This window comes from Lactuca virosa, chromosome 7 (assembly GCF_052849685.1).
Source record: "Lactuca virosa cultivar CGN04683 chromosome 7, Lactuca_virosa_CGN04683_v6, whole genome shotgun sequence".
NCBI lineage: Eukaryota > Viridiplantae > Streptophyta > Magnoliopsida > Asterales > Asteraceae > Lactuca > Lactuca virosa.
The window spans coordinates 100,197,185-100,203,754 of NC_136432.1; positions in this window are offsets into that span (position 1 = coordinate 100,197,185).

The window sequence follows — 6,570 nt, forward strand, 5'->3', positions numbered from 1 at the left end:
ATCAGTCCTAGCCCGACCGAGCACTTTCCTTTGTCATCACTAAATCATCGAGGGGCTCACAGATATCGCTTTTATCCCACTTTGGGTAAAAGGAATGGATAAACTTCGACTCAATGCTCGCTTGTACTCACTCATCGAATCACACACAACAATACGTTTTATAACACCAAGTTACTGGTGCGTTTACATATTATCAATGTGCAACCGACTCGCAAGATACAACTCACACATCTCGGTTTTAAGAATATAAGATATTATCGTCTCACCAATCACTCGTGATAAAATCCATGAAGCGATCCAAGTGAGCGTGGGTTTAATCCAATGCTCAAATCATGTAAGCACTCATGAACGTTGTAGCAAACTTTTGTTATGTCTAATACACTTTAGACAATCTACACACCAATTCATGACAATCTTCTTTCATACCTACTCCCAAAGTATGAGCGACTGTGGAACGTTCAAATAATTCGATTATTCTCAAATAACTCAATTATTTAGGAAGTCAAAACATGAAAATTGAAACACAAGAATAATACTAATCTTATATGGCCCCAAACTTTTGAGTATAAATAAAACACTTTTATTTAATCACCATATTGATTACTCATTATTTGTTGTTTCGGGTAATCAACTTCTTACTTGAATTATAACGACAATTGTCCCATGCTCTTAGCATGCACACTATGTTTACTTATGGTCCTTGCTTTGTGAAATAGTATAATTGAATAACATTTTCAATCACACTCATTTTACATTTCCCAATCCTTACCACAAGTGTAAGAATACCAAATTCTTGCCACTTATAGAATATGTTAGATTCTAACACTTTATGTAACAGTCCTTTCGTAATGTCATGGCACAAAAGTCACGAAGACTCGGCCAATGAAATTACAAAATGCTCTATTGGAGATTGTTACAAGACAATTCCATAGACATGAAGTCTCACATTCAAAGTACATTCCTTTGAACATCCTTCTTGCATAAAATTTTTTCTAATCTACACATAGACTCTTAACGTCCAACTCCCAATATGGAAACATTTCCATATTTTCCATATGACAACTCATTATTAATAGAATCATATCTAATAATAATAATGTCAATATGGTCCTTCCATTACTATACTTCCAACTGTTCACAAGCGACCAATCCTTGGCGAACTTTAGATTATCCTTGACAGTTGTTTAACTAATTCAGTCAAATCCGATTCTAGTCCTCTTTCCCTCTTAATGCCCTAGGCATTCGGAAAATTTTAGAACGGTCGAATATTACAATGACATGATACTTTACCAGTCTTTTGCTATAATATTTCTATTCGCCATGTTCTCACGATTCGAACTATGAAAAGGGATGCCGTAATCATAATCGAGTGTCAGAACGCAACAAATATTGCCATATATAGAATTCTCTTACGTTGAATCCTTTCAACATAACATCCATATATCTTTTTGACTAAATTTGAGTAAAATTTCTCGATCTAAACCTTTAGATTTGAAACGAAGTATAACATTCTCTCCCTTAAGTATAGCAAAACAACTTTTCAACCTATGCAACTTTGCAAAGTGAAACTTTTGTTTTCTATAATTAATATTGCTAACTTTCAATAATAATCATGCTGCCACTAACATGATGATTATATCCATACTAGCATAACATTTATGTTTTCTATAATTAATATTGCTAACTTGCAATAATAATCACGTATTCAGAAACCAGCTAAACTTCTAGAAAACAATACTTATTGACTTCCAAAGTTCATTGTTTCTAATACGATATGCTTTGATAAGCTTTTATCTAAGCATCTCAAACTCATACACCCTACTTTAGACAGCTCACATGTGTGTCTAAACAATTCCAGAACTTATAGCAATAAGTCTCGATTGTTCAAACTAATTGCCAAATCTCACAATTCGAACTATGAAAAGGGATGCCGTAATCATAATCGAATTTGAGAATGCAATTTACATAATCGCTATCTCCTTAAAATCTCTCTTAGTGAAAGCGTTTCCTCACAATCATTTTCATGAAGGAGAGAAACCTTATGACACTTAGATTTTATGGTGCATGTGTTCCTATCCATGCAAATTTGTCATAAGCATAATCGTAAGATAATGTTTGTGACAAATTCAACCTCTTATGGACATAACTTGTTCATTCTTAATTTCTTGCCATCAAGGGTCCCACCATTGCTTCCAAGTTATTTAGCAGCTCACCTATGCCAGTCAATGTACTTTCATTGATCAAGGTGTTTGCCCTTACGCATTCAATTGAGAACTCGTAGAACTCATATGCATAATCACTTAACTGGATTGGCACAGAAATAAAATTTTGTCAACACGATAGGTTACAATCCTCAAGTCGTGTGCTAGTGTTTAAGAGGTTTACTTCTTGATTTGTTCTTGAAACTTTCCAAGATCTTTAGACTCCCACTGACCTCTTGACATATAAGATTCTCTTGTCGAGAAACATTTCTTGACAAAACAAATATTCAAGAGTCAGTGTATGTCTTTATCAAGACAAACCTACACACAATTTGGTATTAGCTGGTCTTTGTCTTATCCAAGACATCACAACTTACCAAAATGTGCAAATGTAGAACATTCCTACTTAAGATTATGTCACTCAATTCACAGTCTTGGAGTATGACTCTAAGACTTGATATTGGAACGAAGTACGATACATCTTATTGACTTAACCATTTCTACAATTCACCATTCCTCTTCTTAGCCAAACTAGTGCACTAAGGTATCCTTAGAGGATGAATTGTAATATGGTTCCTACAATAACCAAGACGATCATAAAACACGATACAAAAGTACTATCCCTTCTTCTTAGATTGGAGAAACTTTTATCTTTCTGCCGAATTGATTCTTCTTATTCGTTCTGATATTCATTGAAACTTTTCAATGATTCAGAATTACACTTAATCTTGTAAGCATAATCACGTTTACTAGACTTTTAGTAAATCATGACGAATAAACTTATCGTTCTTTGTGGTGGACTTGACCAGTGCACAACATTGTGTACCAAATCTCCTAGTCCTTCACTTGACTCACATACTTATGTGAACAAAGAATTAGTTTCAATTTCCCAAATACGAAGGTTTTCATTCATCACACAATACCAGTTGCATGATTCCAAGTTTCTGTCCAATTGAAACTTGGGTGATGAGAAACTTTCCTCATTTGGTAAATTTATGACATTTCCACAAATAACATAACTAAGAATCAAATCCATTCACAATATTGCTAACAATAGAACCATTCAAACACCAATTTTTCATAAAATCCATCGCAAGGAAACATAAATAAGATAAATCAAAATTTATTTTATTGCGGAAAAATATTGTCCTTACAACGCGATTACAAATGAAAAACTATGCAAATATTATTTAGCAATCTATCCTAACTCTAAAGTAGTAGCTAAAATAATCCGATCTTTGAATCATGCGATCAAGATCCACTTCTTCATGATCAGATTTAGCTCACTTCTTTCCTTTTAAGCTTCATTTCCTTTCTTTGATCCTTCAAAACATCGAAATGTAATCTTATCACATCATGTATTAAGAATCTCCAAACAGGAACTTAATCGAGTTAGATAGTGGATTCTACCTGAAGTAGAGTCATACATCTTGGCTCTCCCATCTCTTAGATCTCTCAGGTAGTCAGGGCAGCTTCGTAACCAATGCCCCTTCTTTTGGCAGTAGAAACACATGGATTCTTATGGAATGGTACACGGGACTATCTCAGACTCATCTTTTCTCTTGCGTAGAGAAAAACTTTTCTGGACTTCCAATGTTTCCATTGCCCATAGAGGGTTGGGATATTGATTTACCAGAAAATTTGCAGACCAGTGCGCCAAATCATTTCTGATTCAGCAGCAATAAGCAAATAAGTCAAATCAATAAGGGTCATGTCGCGGTCCATCATATAGTACTCTCTTACCATATGATTCTGGAAGTGACTTAAGAACCAATTCAACAGCCAACTTACTTTAAACATTGACACCTAACAATCCCAATCTATCAATATGTAATCTTTTATCTAAGACATGAGCACATATAGACTTTCCATTTTCATGTCTTTTGCCAATAGGGCTTGAATGACCTTGAACTTTTCAAGTCTTCGAACACGTGGGTTAGGGAGAATTATTGGAGGAGGTGGAGGAATTGAAGCATGATTTCCATTTCCACAATACAATCGTGGAACATCATCTTCACATGGAAAACTTTTTTCCAACGGATTTAGGAAGACCATAGTTGTCAGACTTTGACATCTATGAAACGGGAGAAAATTCAAGTTTAGTTGATTGAGTCCTTAATAAAACACCCAAATGAGATATTAAGGCTAGGACCCAACACAATATCCTACAAATTGTAAGAGGGATGCCGTAATCCAACTCGCAGAACATTTGAAGGTAGGTAAATGACGATTGACCAATTTCCACCATGAAAAACGAAAAGAGGTTAAGTTTTAAATGAATTGAAACTCCTAGATCTGTTGAGATTCATTGAACTTTTCAATGTCATGTTTAATCTCGATTATGCCCTTCCTTTGTGACTGGGATGCCGAGGATCACAAATAAGGTGTGAACAACCATGCGAATGTACGTGGTGCCCTCAATGTTACAATCACCTAATCGACGTGCCGGTTAACCACAGACGCTCCATCGATCTATGACAAACATCGAGTCACCCTTCGCTACCAATGCCAAACCCAACTTAGTGTGCCGGTTAACCACACACGCTCCACTAATTGTCTCGACAAGGGTACAAAGTGTAATTTCATGGAATTGCATCGATTTCACTTTTTCCTAAAGTAACTAAGATTTGGGATTTTAGTAAAACATTTAGTTACTTTATTCATTATACTTTTAATGAGGAGAGGGGTTTGCCCTATCCTACCCGTTCGGCTAACGACCCTCCACTAGTCAAGAGTGCGGTGGGTAAGAGTGGATACCCATTCAATCGCCATTTTATAGGCAATTTCCTTAAACACCCCTTATAGACCAGCTTCGTGAATGAGGCCTACTAACGGTAAGACAAGCAGTTTAAGTTATACATATATAATATTAGACTTTTAATGTTATATATCGTATAGGGTGTATTTTACACTTTTAAAATACTAGGTGGTTTAATTTTATAAATTGCACTTTTAATTTAATTAAATATAAACCACATCATTATGGATTATTTAACTCTCTTTTAATTATACTATTAATTAACTTAATAAAACCATAAGGGTGTAATTTGAACTTTTTCAAAACTAGGGTTTTAGAATTTAAAATTTAAAAAATTAAACTTTTAATCAAAAATTTAAATTCCAAAACTTGAGGGCAAGTTTTGAAACCTTTCAATATATTAAGGTTCAACTATTTAAATTTCAAAACAAAAACTTTTAAAGTTCAAATTTAAACTATAAAACCTAAAAAGTGAAAAGTTGAAACTTTTCCAAACTTTATCAAGAACATTCTAGATCAACAATTCAAATAAGACAATTAACAATTAATTTGGTTATCTAATTTTGACCTAGTCCAATTACTTGCAAGATAATTCACCAAATAACTAAAATAATTAAACATTATCTTATAAGGCAACAAATATTTGATTAATTGGAAATTATCTACTATTTTGGCAAGGATATTCACTCAAAATCAATAAAAATCGGATTTTACTAATTAAAAACGTTTATGGTAAGTATTCCAAGCCAAAACAGCAAGAAAATCGCGAAAAAACGCTGCCAGACCCTTTGACTCGTCGAGTCCAGGCCTGGACTCGTCGAGTACAGCCGACTCGGCGAGTTCACCAAGTGACTCGGCGAGTCAAGCAGTCATAACCAAAAAAATTCAATTTTTAAGCAATTTTCGATCAATTAAGCATCAAATTCATTAACAAACAGCCCTAGGCTCTGATACCACTGATGGGTTTTGAGCACTACAACATTCCTATGGTGTACATGCAAACCCTAAAGCTTTGGATCTAGTTTGTCTAATGAACATGCAATAATCATCCAAAGCCATAAACCCTAGATCTAGCATGTGATAATCAATATAAACATAAGAATAAGGTTTAGATCTTACCTTGATTGTTATGTAGCAATAACAATCTATTCCTTGTTGTAATTTGACTTCTAAAAGCTTAGAGTCACAAATGCCACTCCTCTAATGGCTTACAAACACCAAGAGCAAGAGGATGAAGAAGGAGAAGAGGAGAGGCACTCAAAAACGTCTAGAAACCCTAAGGAATCTCTTAGCCACGTTTTTGGTGCCCTAGGGTTCCTTAAATAGTGAGGCTATTAGGGTTATCTAACAAGGAAACCCTAATTTGACTGCTTAGGCCCTAAGCAACCCATGGACTCCTCCTTTAGAGGCCTTGGACGATTTCTAATGGGTTTCCCCATAGAATTCGTCCACTCCTCTAATAAGGAGTCCATTAGCCCAATATTCAACTATCACACAATTGATAGTTCTAGTCCCCTAAGTTTAATTAATCTCTTTTAGCCACAAAATTAATTCTTAATTAATTATTGACTAATATTAATTAAACAATATGATTTCTCCTTTAATATATTA